The sequence below is a fragment of the Mustela putorius genome, unplaced genomic scaffold (assembly GCF_011764305.1).
Source record: "Mustela putorius furo isolate JIRA1106 unplaced genomic scaffold, ASM1176430v1.1 tig00537350_pilon_pilon_pilon, whole genome shotgun sequence".
NCBI lineage: Eukaryota > Metazoa > Chordata > Mammalia > Carnivora > Mustelidae > Mustela > Mustela putorius.
In genome coordinates, this window is record NW_025422471.1 from 20,057,919 (window position 1) to 20,073,978 (window position 16,060).

Here is a 16,060-nt window from a genome sequence, read left to right on the forward strand (position 1 = left end):
ATGGAGTTTATTGTCTACAAGCTTAGAGCAGGGACACTGAAAGGACAACTGCTCTATGAGCCTGGAAAGGAAGGCAGAGGCCACTGCCAATCATCTGCAGGAGGGAATGAAGTCATTTAAATGGAAGAAGCAGTGATCTGGATCGAAGGATGGGGAAAATCCATGACTGAGCTGGTGGAAATTCTGAGCAAAACGAGGTCTTTGGGAAATGGCCACTGTGACCCAAATAGAGTCACCCAACCTCTCTCATTTATAATAATCCTAACAGCTATCCTGTATTGAACACTCCTATGTGAAAAATCATTTTAGTAACAGTCCCAATCTTACTATGAGTCAGTTTTCTAAGTATTCTGCATCTATTATCTCGTTTTTTTCCCTAAGAAGTCTATGGAGTAGGTACTATTACCAGCACTTACCAGATGAAAAGGGGAAGCAGGAGAGGAATAGGTGATTTGGCTAAGGCTCCCCAGGTTACAGGGTCATAGGGGCTAGTCCCTAGCCCTTCACTATCCAGTCTTTCTCTTGCTTTTATTACCCGATTTAATCCTCACAATGACACAGCTAAGAAGATATTGTAACCCTTATTTTACAGATGAGAAGGCGGAGGCCGAGAGGGGCTCGTGCATGTTCATCAGACCACGATTCAGACCAGGCCTATAGTAATCGGCAGCCCATAAACTTGCTTTCCAGAACATCACCTGCCAGGCGAGAAGTGTCCTTTCCAGAACTCGAGATTTCATAAAGGAAATGGGACCATTTTTAAGTTTTTATGTCTCAGACTTCTCAGAGCCAGTTTTGATGTGATCCTTTGGCTGAAAAAGGTTCCCAAGTCCTCACTCAGAAATCACGCATTTTCCATGCGGAATGTCCATCAGGATTTCCAGGAGTAATCAGGAATCAAAGACAACCTGACAACCTCCCCCCCACTTAAAAGGACTAGAAAGGGGAAGTTAAAGAGCCTTTAAACAGCTAGGGGGGGAAGATCTGTTGAAGAAAATAGCCGGTTTTCAGTAAAGGCAAACTAGGTTGGATTTATTTCAATAGAACAACATTCCCAGAAGTCTCCTTTTTAACATGTTGCAAAACTACTGTTCCCAAAGCTCACTCTTGGATGTTTCCTACTTCATCTTTCTTTATATCTCAACTCAGAAGAATTTAGTTGGATGATTACAACAAGAGTAAAACCCAAAAATGAATAAAGGCCCACTTGGGAAAAAATGTCTTTTAACAATACAGGCTTATTTGCCTCAAGACTTTACTTTCTCATCCAGGAAGCTCTGACCCCCAATGGTCAGGGCTAGCCTAGAAAAAAACTCCTTCAATCCTTATGGGGTGCCCCTCCCTTTCCTACCTCTAACCCCAATACGCACAGCCTCCTTCCAGCATCCTCAGATTTACTGGGTATCCTCATGCTGCTTAGAACTTGTACAGGTTAACTTGGATATCCCTACACACACACACACACCCAACAAAGCAGCACCAGACACATGAGTGGGGAATATGCTTTTAATCCTATGAGATCATATGGTATATACTGCCTAGGTGATGGGCTCCTGATGACTTAGTTACCCATTTACACCAAGATCAGCCCTGCAGAGCCCAAAGCTCATGAGAGGTCAATGACTACCTCAGCCTCCAGCCAACCTACATATCAAAGAGGCAGCAAATCTACAGTCTAAACATACAAGGGAGCTGAGAGTGACTGTGACCCAATCTATCCCTGTCCCATTCTCCCAAAGACCTTTTCTTCCTCCATGTCTGCTCCTTCCTGTATCCTCTGGTCTTCAAGCAGCTTTGTCTGAGAATACGATCTGGACTTTAGAGATGAATGAGCAGCATGCACTCCCCTTGTACTGTAATCATACCCAGAATACTATCCGCAGTAGCCTTTGTTCTCCCGTCTCAGTAGAGGGCCCTATGTTCTGTCTGCTCTTCTCCTCCTGCCTATCTTTCTGTTCAGAGTGGCCCATTAGATCCTTTGTGTGTGTGACCCAGCCAGTGGACAGTGAGGAAGCTCCTGGAGTGATGAATGTTTCCCGACACTCTGCATGGATTCATTCACATACAGTAAATCTCCCTGTTCCAAGTGCTCAGATGTCATCTTGGAAAGCTTAGACTATTACAGGCACAGGAAGCCAAGGGGATGTTCATGAGAAGCAAATGCTTTATTTGACATGGAAACTCCTCAAGCATTGTTCCAGAGCACCAAATTCACTGGGTTTAAAGCCAAAACTGTTCCAATTAACTGTCTCCTACAAAACCACTGGCTACAAGGAAGATATTTTTCAGCTATTTAGTTCAAGGTGCTCCGCCTTCATGGGGGAGGAAGATTATTTTAATACTTTTAGTTTTTATAAATGTAAATTCAAGAAAATTGTCATCCTATTCTGTGTTTAATCTATACCGGACTGTGGCCTCAACGAACATCAGTAAAATATTAATTGAGGATGCAATTGATGTAAGTCCCTATGTCAGGAACGAGAAAGATGGGAAGGTATTTGTTTAATGTAAGTACTCAAGGAAAGAATTTAGACAAGTGTTGATAATTCTGATCCAAAACTAAAACTTCCAGACAATTGAAGGAAGAGTGGGGAACTGCTTAGTGTTAAAAAAAAATTCAGATAAAAATGCCAGTTCTGTATCTACAAAGCCAAAAGTAAAGTGTTAGTTATTCAATTGTTTTGGCCCATGCAGATAATAAATCCAGGCTCCAGGAAACCATACAAGTAGAATGGACCAAAATAAGTAGAAGTGAATGGAAAAGTTGAAAAAATCAGCCCCACCCTACCCACATGCTATCTCCCAAGTACATACACGTTCATCAGTCTATTCTTCTCCCTAGAAAACCTCTCCCCTCTCCCCCAATAGTAATATCTTAGTGTGATTTATCTAAATAATTATTTATATGTCATTTTTATATTGGCTATGTCTACCCGCATTAAATGAAGAGGAAAAATAATTAAACCTCAAAGCCCTTTGGCTAGAGAGTCACATGAAGGTGGCATTCTACGCCTGCCTGCATTTGCTATGAAGACTTTGTTTTTATACTGCAGCCCATCTGTGTGAGGTCCCCTTTCATACAAGGGGGACCTGCCATCACTGCTGGAACAGGTCTCTCTTGAAAGCATGTGACACAGAGAATGTCAACATGCCAACTCCATAACCCCCAAGGACTTTTGGTGTGAGCTCCTTTTCTATCTATACTCACTCCCAGATGATCTCATCTAGTTCCATGACTTTTAATAACAAACTATTTCCAAATTGGTGTCTCTAGCCAGGGCCACCCCTAGGACATTTGGGACCTGGGCAAATGTTTTTTGCCAATCTCTCTGTATAAACAATTTGAGTCACCCAAAATCATACTGTCAGCACCATTCTGGTGGCCCAATTACACACAATCCAGAAAAGGAAAGATTCTGCTGGACAAAAGAGTGATCCTCTTGGGATGATGGCATTCTTGGTGCACTGACCTTTCCAGCTATCCCAAGCACCAGAGGGCCACTCAGAAAAGCTGGAGAAACCCAATCCAAACTCTAGGGCTCCTGAGGCACAGGTTTGGCTAGTGGCCTACATGCACTGATCTAAGAGGATACTATCCGTCCTCAGTCCCAACCTTGTTCCAAATTTCAAATTGTCAGAAGTCACTCAATTTCCAGTATATAACCATCTACCAGTCCATCCACTAGCACATGTTTTCATTCCTCAATGACATCTATCCAAACATATGTTCATATTATCTATCCATCTCTAACCTACAGATCCATCTCTATCCTTTCTCCAGTAGATTACCACTACAAAATGCTATGACAAAGCCCTTATGATGGCAAGACCAACACTATCATGATGGAGAGAAGGAAAGTGGTGGTGATGAGGTGGCTACAAAGTACCATTTGATCAATCTCATCCAAAAATATAAATTTCACTAATCTTGTTTTACCCAAAATTGGAGGAGGTTAGCCACAAGCTCCAAAAAAAAAGGACTAGATTGTAGGAGAAAAATTTCCTTTCTTCCATGCTCAGAATGAGGACACAACTAATGTTCTCCTAAAACCAAATGAGCAAATCAACCTTCTCATTCAAGATGGTCATGGAGAAGTATTAAAAAGAACACAAACCTGAAGAAAAGCTGTCTTATTTCTCCACCTCTGCCAGCTCTACACTATTTACCAGGAATCTACTGATAGGAAGGACTCACAGCTGAAAGCTGCACCTAGTATATACCTGGAGGGCACAAATACTGGGACCCTGCAGATAAAGAGGGTCACCCCAGTGCTAAATGGGACATCTAGGTGGTGGTACTGGGGGTGGTAGTTCCCCCAGAAAATAGCATGGAGGTCTTCCAGGAACATTTGATGACTTGAAAGCCCCAAAAGGGGAACATAGCTGCCACAATCAATGAATCTACAGAGCACAAATTCAGTTAAAGCCTAAACAAAACAAAACAAAACAAAACAAAAAGGGTTGGGATGGGAGTGGCTGAGTGGCTCATGATCCCAGGATCCTGGGATTGAGCCCTGAATTGGGCTCCCTGCTCAGTGGGGAGTCTGCTTCTTCCTCTCCCTCTGTACCTCTAACCCCCCGCCCCCACTCATGCTCTCACTCTCTCTCAAAGAAATAAATAAAATCTAGGGGCACCTGGGTGGCTCAGTGGGTTAAAGTCTCTGCCTTCGGCTCAGGTCATGATCCCAGGGTTCTGGGATCGAGCCCCACATCGGGCTCTCTGCTTGGCAGGGAGCGTGCTTCCCCTCCTCTCTCTGCCTGCCTCTCTCCTACTTGTGATCTCTGTCTGTCAAATAAATAAATAAAATCTTTGAAAAAAAAAAAAAAGAAGAAATAAATAAAATCTATTAAAAAAAAAAAGGACCCCTAATGTTTTCCTCTCTTGAACTAATATTGCGAACCCTCTGTAATCTTCAATTTTGCACACCCCTCCTCTATTCTCTGGACAACAAACAGGCTCCTTTTGTTCTACAAGATAAATACTGTGACCTTTTCCAAATATATATTATCACTTTCCCTTTTCTAATGGCTTTTAAAGCTTGCCAACTTGTGACTCTAGGCTTAGCTTACACACCCTTGTTGAATGTCCTAAGTTTGTCCTACCTAAATCCCCAAGTCACAACGTCCCTCCTCATCTGCCAAACACAAAACAGTATTAGGGTGGAAGAGCATTCTGAGGTTGTCCACGTGTATAAAAACAGCCTACAATTTGCTATGTGAGGAACAGAGGGGTGATCACTCAACCCAACTTTCTCCTGAGTGTAGGTGTTCAGAAAACAACCAAAGCCATGTTAAAAATTCTGGACTCCAGGGACTTCCTTTTCTGAAGGAAAAAAAAAAAAATCCAATTTGTTTTCTTTCTAATGCCAGCTAACATACACCAAAAAATGTTGTTGGCTCACCTTGTACTTCTACCACAGACATATCACAAGCAGGTTTTTCCCTGAATATATTTGCAACGGACTTGCATGACCAGTGACCAAAATGGAACACATTCTATTGCTTATGTGGTACCTCCTATATCCTTATTCACTGATTTCATATTAACTACAGAGAGCAATTTGGCAATAGGCCCAGGTTATATCTGCCTAACAGAGTTCTTTGCTCTCTTGTAAAATTCTGACATTCAATAAATAAGAGTAATATCACTGTTTATGAAACACCAAGTGATATTCTAAAAAAAATCTATCTTTCATACCTTCCAAGTCTTTCTTGTAAAAGGAAACACATTCAGCAAACTATCACACTGTATGCAGAATTGTGACCTCATTTATTTCCAAACCAAAGTAAGATCATTGACCTATTCTTGGAGGAATAAGGGACAGTCTTGGAATTAAATGTTTAACTGTTACTTTGGAATATGGGCTTACAAACTGGCATTGATGGTGTTGAACAGTCAGTTAAGATAGGCAGAAAAGATCTTCCCAATTCCCTTCCAAACACCGTTGAGACATGCAAGGTCACAATGAAGTTTTTACATCTTAAATGGAGAAAGACATTGAGAAATTCCATTCCAGTTTATCAAGAAGTCTGGGACACAGAATGAAAAAATTTAGCCTTTGAGGAAAATTCTAAGAGGTGGAACAAACTTGTAGATTCTGATTATAGAGCAGAAAGAAATCAACTTCTCTACTTGTCTTGGAGAAAACACTGAAGACTAATGTATCAATATGGCCATCTCATTCTCTGTGTTGTGACTCTAATCAATGAAGTTTTTTTCTTTCCCAAAGGCATCTTGCAACTTTATGTAGTCTTTGGACCCCCTTCAACACATTTTCCACACTGCTAACAGAGTGGTCATTCTAAAATGCAAATCTGATCACATCACAAGCTTAAAATCCTTCCACAGACTTCAGATAAAACACAAACAACTTAGCATGGCCGTACAAAGCTCCCCTCCCCACCCCCCGCCCTATACCATCTCTTTTCACTCCCCAATTCTTACCCTTTGCTGTTATCAGAATGATTGCAATTCTCAGAATTCTCCATGTTCTCTCATGCCACCATGGCTTTTTCCATGATGTTCCTTCTTCCTGGACTATTTCCCATTTATTGTTTGGATAAACCTTTGGATAAGCTTATTCAATCCTCCAGGCTAAGTTTATTCTTCTCCAGAAAGCCTTGAATCTGAACTAGGCTGCCCTCTCCCCTGTTCCTGAGCATGGTTCATACTTATATTAAAGACCTTATCATGCCATACAGTAATCATCTACTCATGGAAAATGAAATTACACAGAACTTCTTTCACACTAAATTATATAAAAGGAAATGCTATCTAACATTATACAGAAATATCAAAAGGTAGAAAACATAAAGCAAAAAACTGTAAAAAGCCCTTTTCTTTCTCCCATAGCCCATGACCCTATAGTCTATTGTAAGACCTCTGGGGATACCCTTTAGTTGATCAGATTCGCTAAACAGAGAGCAAGATGTCTGTCTGGCACCCCATTCTCACCACAAGATCATGAACTAAAAGGTACTTGCACCACCATTACTTACATCCCACTGGCCACACCTAGCTGCAAAAGAAGGGAGAATCGTAGTCTCCAGTTGTATGACCACAGGCTGAGCTAAACTCGGGGGTTCTCATTCTGAAAAAAGAAAATGAGATAAAGAACAAAAAGAAGGGAAGGAGGAGGAGAATAGAGGGGGAGGAGGAAAAAATAGACACTGGAGGAAAGCTTGTGTATAACTTAAATAGTGAGAAAAACTAATGAAGCAAACACTTTACCAGCAAACAGTTTACCAGCATAGAATTCCTGAAATATTTTCAACAAATTTTCCCTTCACCCACTACAGGAAGAAGTGACTGGAGAATTCATGGAGAAGTGAAGGAAGAAAAGAGAATCAGAATTCAACAAGACTATGTTGAATATACTCCTATTTTATAGGAACTGATAACTTATCTCTCAAATTTAAAACATGAGCTTTAGACATAACAGTCTCTGAACTTTATAACCTCTAAGCTATAATTTAGTAGATATGTATCTACTCTGCTTGTGAAACTTTTCTCTTGGCAGACAGAAGAAGAGCTCAGCATATACAAAGTAGTTTCCTGAGCTTTAACATAGTAAAACTAAAGATTGCAACAAAACCACAGAGCTGCCAAAACTTAGGGAATTCACTAATTTCCCTGATGGGAAATTAGTACTTGCTCAGTTTCTGAATAGCATGATCATAAAAGAAACAACTCATTACTTAAAAATAAACCGTTGAGTATCACATAAAAATACATTTTGCAACAACTAACCTAAACTTTGATTTCTGAAGCATTTGTTTTTTTCTCTTGCTGTTGAATATCATATTCACGTCAAAAAGCATTTCCTCTGCATTCTCTGCAGTGTTCACTGACATGGCTTCAAATTGGGTGCACTCACTGCCCTCTAGGAACTGGATCCAGATTATTACGAGGGACTGTACTCAACTCAATTTAGGAATCATACAGAAGACAAAAAAAGAAAACAGGAGAAAGTCTCTGATAGCAGAAATCAAATTTAAGATCTACTAGAAGATTCTGATCTTGTGGTTGGAAGCCTCTGTTAACTTCTTGAGGTAAAATAAATAAATAAATAAATAAAAATTTTTAAATGGCCCTAACAAGAAAGAAAGTCAGCCATTTACTGAGGAATACAAGGACTTACTGAAAAAATAAATAAATAAATAAATAAACAAACAGAAGACAGAGAGAAAAGAACATGAGCATCATTGTGGGAAGCTAAGATACAGAAAAGATAGCTAAGCCTTGAGAGCAGTGGCATAATCTTGCTCCCTTGACCCATAAAAAATCTTGGTGGTAGCTTTACAAAATAATTTATAATTTTGTTTCTAACAATAGGATGTAACTAAATATCCACAGGAACTTCCTGCTTTAGAAAACACACACACACACACACACACACACACACACACACACACCCTTTAAATGCATATCTGATTTCACACACTTGGAAGGGAAATCTCTAGGGGACAAAAGTGAAGGAGAAAGTAAAAACCAGAGTGGTAATCCTGGAATGATCTGCCAGCCTCAAGAAGCCAAAGGGCTTAAGTTCTGACAACCATGTGGGGACAGGAGAGAGATAGAATTAAGACCTTCACATAAACTTAGAATTTTTTAAAAGATCTACACCTACACTGCAAGAATATTTTAGAAAAAATTCTTCTGGGATGCCTGGGTGTCTCACTTGGTTAAGTGTCTGCCTTCAGCTCAGGTCATGATCTTGGGGTCCTGGGATCAAGCCCCACATCAGGCTCCCTGACAGAAGAGTCTGCTTCCCCTTCTCCCTTACCCCTCCCCCTCCTTGTTTTCTCCCTCCCTCTCTCTCTCACACACATAAATAAATAAAATCTTTGAAAGAAAAGAAAAGAAAAATTCTTCTGGTAGCTAGGGAAATAACAAGCAAGCTTGTGTATTGGGGCCTAGGATCTGGGTGAATGAAACTGAAAATACAGAACCAGAGTAGGCATGCCACACTTGGATTTGGGGTTCAAATTTATGCTTCCTGCTGGGTCCAAAATCCCCCAGGTAAGAAACAACATAGACCCAAGGATAATGATACCCTTGAGGTAACTAGCTAAAACAGACAAAGAACCACTCCTGAGAGACATACTTTTAATACAAACCAGAAAAAAAATTCTTTAAGTGAAATCCTGCTTAAAATTTATTATAATCCCAAATTACAACACACTCAAGAAATAATTTGGAATGAACTAGAGAAGGAGATATAAGAAATAATACTATTAAATATTAAGAACTCAATATCATAGAACTACAGAAACAATGCACATTTAGAATAGAGATATAAAAAATTAAAATCAAGAAAATGTACAAAACAATGTCTAAAAGGAATAGGTAGATTTGAAAAGACTTAAAACTTACATAATTTAAAAATAAAGGCACTGAAATCAAAAGCCCAAGTTTTGGTTCAAACTATATCCAGAAAAAGAATTAGTGAACTAAAATTAGGTATGAGGGTTTAATTCCAAATGTAACACAGAGGGATAAAGAGATATGAAATATGAAAGAGAGGTTAAGAATCATGATGGGAAGAGTGAGAAGTTCCAACATAACCAACATCAGAAGTCACATCAGAAGACAATCAGTGGAGGGGCATCTAGGTGACTCAGTGGGTTAAGTCTCTACCTTCAGGTCATGATCTCAGGGTCCTGGGATCAAGCCCTACATTGGGCTCTCTGCTCAGCAGGGAGCCTGCTTCCCCCTCTCTCTCTGCCTGCCTCTCTGCCTCCTTGTGATCTCTCTCTGTCAAATAAATAAATAAAATCTTTAAAAAAGAAGAGAATCAGTGGAAGGAGGGCAATTTAAATAACATACGAAAATTTTCAGAATTTTTCATAATTCCTCAAATATATGATCCTTAGATATAGTAAGTATAACAAGTTTAAAACACTGATAAATAAAATGTCCCTGTGTAGATTTATTATAGGGAAAGTGTAGAATGCCAAAGACATAGAGATCTTAAAGAAGAGAAAAAAAATAAGGATTATCTGCCAAAAAGAAAGAAAGAAAGAAACTAACAGCATTCTCAATTGATTAACAGCCTGAAGACATGAAATAATTTCAAAGCACTTCAGTTTTTAGTGAGCCTTTAGTTGCTCTAATATGGGTAAACTTTCTGAAATGTCTGGAAAAATGTCTTCAAATTGTTTCTAACTCTCAAATAATGGATTACCTGGGCATAAAATTGTGGGTTTGGTAGTGCTTTCTTTTAGGACTCTGAGTCTGCAAAAAAAGACTGAATTAAATACAGGGGGAAAAAAAACAGTAAACATATAGTGAATTTAAATAAATCCCCAACAATGCAAAATAACAGTAACTAAGAACTAATGTGGGTAATTGTGATGTTTAAATTTATGTGTCACCTTGGCTGAGCCATTGTGAAGGTCAAACTTCACAGATGTATTTTGGTACTTTGGGGTACTTTTTGGATGGGATTAATATTTGAATCAGTAGACTCTGAGTAAAGTAAATTGCCCTCCATAATATGAGTGGGACTTACCCAATCAGCCGAAGCCCTTAAAGAAAAAAACTGACCTCTTCCAAAGAACAGAGAATCCTGCCAAAAGATCACCTTCAGATTCAATATGCATATGCAAAGATATATTTGTTAAAATATGTATGTATATTCTCACATACCCCCCCTCCCCCACACACAAACACCCTGTCAGTTCCGTTTCTCTGGAGAGTCCTAACACTGTAATAAGTCATATAAAAACTAGACACTATATTCTAAAAAATAACTAATAATAATAGGGGCTAGGTTGGAGGTAATTTGTTACATGGTTGGTGTAACATTCATGAGGACTCTAGATATAGTGAGCAAATTTTGATTTTATGGCATGAATGCATGTTAGACTTTTTAATGTAACCATTAAAAAGAAGAGGACTGGACTAGCAGAGGTAGTTTAGAAGTCTAGAGGTAATCAAGAACAGTGGATCAATATAAAGGATGGCAGGAAGAAAGGCAAAAAAGGCAAAAATAAATAAATCTACCAGCAATAAGTGCACTGAACTCACCAGTTATAAAGGATTCCTTGGTTGGATAAAAGAGCAAAATTGTTCTTTATATTCTTTAGAATAGATACATGTAAAACATCAGAACAAAGAAATGTTAAAATTAAGGAATATAGAAAAAATACATACCAAAAGAAAACTAGTATAGCTATAATAATATTGAACTACCTGGATTTGAGCCAAAAAAATTCTTCAGTATAAAGACAGTTCTTAAATTATGACAAAAGGAACAGTGCACCAGCGATAAAAAACAATTTCAAGCATACATGCACAATGAAATAGTCTGGGACTATATGAAGCAGCGAGACTCATGCAGATGCCATATCCACACAGCTAATAATAGGGTTTAAAACATTCTAGCACTGAGACTCTTCAGAGAAAGCAGTTAGTCTAACCACAAAGAAGACTGAATACAAATGTGTAGAACCAAAAAGTTTAACATGGGAACCACGGAGCTCCATCTGTATTGGCCGAAGAACCACAGTAAGGCAAGCTTCCACTGACTGTGCAAAAGCAAACTTTCCTTTTTATTAGTGCTCTGAGTCAGGAGTAAGAAACTTGGAACACAACGGTCTCCCATCTCCCCAGTCTCCCACTTCCACGCTGGCAACAAGTCAGACACAAAGGTGGGTCCTACATTCCTTCAGCAGCAGTCTCAAGATAGTCCCATGGGGCACCTAAGTCATTTATGGGACATGGTCTCCACTTGGGAAGATGTTCAGTACTTTTTTTTTTATTGTACTTAGCATATAGTGTTATATTAGTTTCAGGTGTATGTTACAATTATTCAACAATTCCACACATCACCCTGGGCTCATTATGACAAGTGCCCTCCTTAAACCCTGTCACCTATTTACCCATCCCATCCCCCACCAACCTCCCCTCTGGTAACCATCAGTTTGTTCTCTATAGTTAAGAGTCTGTTTCTTGGTTTGTCTCTCTCTCTTTTTCTTCCCCCTTTGTGATGAAAGAAATTGAAAATGACACAAAGAAATGAAAAGACATTCCATGTTCATGGATTAGAAGAACAAGTACTGTTAAAATGTCTACACTACCTAAAGCAAGTTATGTATTCAATGCAATCCCTATCAAAATAGCAACATCATTTTTCACAGAACTAGAACAATCCTAAAATCTGTATGTAACACAAAAGATCCCAAGTAGCCAAAGCAATCTCAAAAAAGCAAAGCAAAGCTGGAGGCATCACAATTCTGGACTTCTAGTTATGTTACAAAGGTGTAATCATCAAGACAGTATGGTACTAGCACAAAAACAGACACATAGATCAATAGAACAGAAAAGAAAACCCAGTTATACACCCACAATTATATGTTCAATTAATTTTTGGCAAAGCAGGAAAGACTATCCAACGGAAAAAGAAAGTCTCTTCAACAAATGGTGTTTGGAAAACTGGACAGCAATATCGTGGACCACTTTCTTATACCAGACACACAAATAAATTTAAAATGGATTAAAAACCTAAATGTGAGACCTGAAACCATCAAAATCCTAGAGGAGAGCACAGGCAGTACTTGCCTGACATCGGTCTTAGCAACTTTTTTCTGGTAGGTCCCTTAAGGCAAGGGAAACAAAATAAAAATAATTAGGACTGTGTCAAAATAAAAAGCTTAATGCACAGCGAAGGAAACAATCAATAAAATTAAAAGTAACCTACAGAATGGGGGAAGGTATTTGCAAATAATATGTCTGATAAAAGGTTACTATCCAAAAGAACTTAATAAAATGCTCCAGTACTTCTTAAGATAAAGTCCAAATGATTTGAGAAAGGCCCCGATCCATTCCAAAGGAAGCTTCTTTGTTCCTTCCTTCAGTTAAGAATATCACAGGGGCTAAAAGCCCAGGCCTGGCCATCAAGTGGTTACGGGTTCAAATTCTAACAGCACCAAATAAGCTGTATGGTAATAACTTTGGACTGAAACTTTATATGCCTCAGCTTCTGCATTTATCACAAGTGAGGTAGTATTTATAAAACACTAAGGACAGTTTTTTTCATAGAACAGAGAGCTATTTATGCAAAGATTGATTATGATGATGATGACAATGACAATAATTTGACAAGTAGTCTCAGTCTCATTAACATACTCCTTTGCAATTATTCAGATCCAAATGGAATTGTGCCGTCCTTCACAGGCTGGGGAATACACCGTCTATCAAACTGTCCTCCTTTACAACTAGGGTGAGTGCTTTATGCCAAGTGAGTTACTTCGCCTGCTCCCACGCTTTCTCTGTTCACCACCTGGCACTGCCCTCTGCCCCTGACTGAAGAGAAGGAAGGTCATCTTATTGCAGTGGAAGTGGTCACTGTGCTCCTTTGCTGGCCAATAGCTTCTGCCCTGCAGAAACCAAGGAGTCCTGAGTCCTCTGCTGTCCCTCTGCCAACAGCAGTGCCTGACACTTCCCTGCCTTCATCACCACACTGAGGTCACCCAATAATAAGAAAATGATCTTCCATTTTTCTCTCTTTTTAGGAAGAACTAGGAAGAGCAAGCTGTCCTTGGGGCATGCTCCTGATTCTGGTCAGCTTTTCCTGCCTTTATCTCTTGTCGGCAGAGCAAAGCAGGCTCTTTGAGTCACAACTGCACGGGTACCAACTCTTGCTCTGATTCACAGCCTCCTGTGAAGGAAACGTGGTCAGTACAAGAAGACAGGGACGTGCCCTACATCCTACAGGTACCTCTCAGGATCTCAACCCCTTGCCACTCCCACTCCCTGCTCCAAGAACAGCCCTCTAGTCAGGATGGAGGGAATCTGTCTGCCTCTATAGCACCCCAGGTAGATGCACTTGCACCTATTCCAGGGGCAATATGTCAAGCTTCCCCGTGCCTTGAGTAGCCTTGAACTTATACTCCCTCTGAAGATACTCTGGTTCAGGGAATCAAAGGAGAACAAGGACCAGCTCTACTGCTAGGGGAAAAGAGCAAATAAATTTCTTCTGTGGAATCACATAAAAAAGCATTGAGAAAAAAACTTCACAACATAAGGAAGAGGAAGGATCTATCTTGGTGTGACTGCCCCAAGTCCCTCTGTGAATTCGCAATAAACCCGAAAATTTTGTTGCTCCCTGTTTCCTGCCTTTCGTCCCATTTCTTTTTGTTTGTTCGTCTTCTTCATTTATTATTCAAGATATTTACTTCCTTGACTGGAGAGTAAATCATACCAGAGACAGAATTAACTACAGGCAATTGATCGGCTTCCCATAAACACTCCTCACTCCGGCTGCACAATTTAGAGTACGGTCTGTAAGCACAAAAGCCAATTCAGTCTCAATCATTCTGATATTTTTTATTCCAGCCTTCAGTAAGATATGACGAAAAGAGAACCTGCTTTCATTTTCCTCCTGCTTGAAGTCCTATAAATCTATTACATTCCCATCTATCTTGGGAGGCGTCCACTTCTACCCATGCATTTCTGGCCTTCTTTTACTTGGGTGTGGCCAGAGAAGCCATCACCATGCCCGCAGGCTTCTGGAGGGTTGTTCTGACCCCGTGCAATGAGCATGTCTGCCCTGAAACTGCTGTGGCTTCTCTGATTTTCACATGTAGACAAACAATGGTTTGATTTCTTGCCTGACTGGCTGCAGCTGCCCTCTGTGGGGATACTATGGGGCTATGCAGATGGAAGGATGGGACAGGCAGTTTTCATGTAGCACTTTGCCTCTCCCACCAGAAAGCAAGGGTACCCCTTCACAGCCCTAACAAGCTGGAACTGCTATTCAGCAGCCTTCAAATCTCAAAGCGGCCAAGCCAGGTGAAAGCAAAAAACAGCAAGAGCAGCCATCTTGAGCTTTCTGCCCTGCTCATTGCTGATATGAGTAGTGAAGCCTCTGGTGATCCTCAGAAGAAAGGGCAAGAAACCACGGACCAGGAAGCCTGCTCAGTGCTTCCTGGCTCAAGCAGCAGTGTCTTCTCAGAGCACACACACAAAACCCCTGAGGTAAGCGTTCCACAAGGTCGATCGAAAAACACGGCTCCTCCCTACCTTCCCACATGTCTCCCATCTTTCTGAGGTTTCTCCAGAACTTTTGAATCTGATTTTCTATTTTGTGACCAGTCAGACAGCAGGCCAGGGGGCTTTGGCCAATTACTCTGGCAAAAGAGCCTCGATTCAAGCAGCTGATGTCAAATATTGCATTGCTTCGGAGCATCAGCTGGGCAAACCCCTCAGAACCCACCTCCAAACCTCAGTTGTACAACTGGCTGGAATGAGGCAGTGCTGAGATGTGCTGGCCTGCCCAGCAAGTGGTAGAGAGAGCAGAGGAGCAGACAGGACTTGAGAGGGTGTCCTGCCTGCTTTCTCCTCACCCAACACAGATGGAAAATGTGAGAGGGGAGCCTTGAGAGTCCAATAAATAAGAGATTTATCAGGGTGATAATAACCATAGTTTTTAATTAAAGAAAAATAAGCCAGAGAATCCGCTTGAGGCTAGCAAGGCACTGAACGAATCCCTCCTTTGATTACCACTTGTAGAGCACTGTGCAATTGATAACCTCATGTGGTATCTCATCTAACTCATGCAACACTTTTGCTACTGTAATGATTATTATACACTCCTTAGGCACCAGAGTCCCAGCTAGCCGGAAGGTCCCAGATTAAACAGTTAGTAAATGCCAAAGCTCAGACTAGAACCCCAGTTCTGAAGCTCTTCTCTCATTATTTTCCTACTTGACTTCAGATCCCTCACCCAGGAAGTTGTTAAATTTATTTCCAACGTTCTTCACACATTTTACCCCATTTTATTCTCATACAACTCTTTAAGATATGCATTATCATTGTGTTCACTTTTATAGATGGGAAATGTATGCACAGAAGGATTAAGGGATTTTCCTGAAATCCTTCAACTAATTAATGGCCATGATCCAAGTCTCCTGAGGTCCCAATCCAATGTTCTTTGGGCATTGTGTCAACAGCCATCAAACTATTACCCTTCTCCCCCAGAGGGATGGGCAATAAAGTCAAGCCCTGGCTGGAGCCAGTATATCCAGAGAGACCACAATACCATCTTTGGCGTGA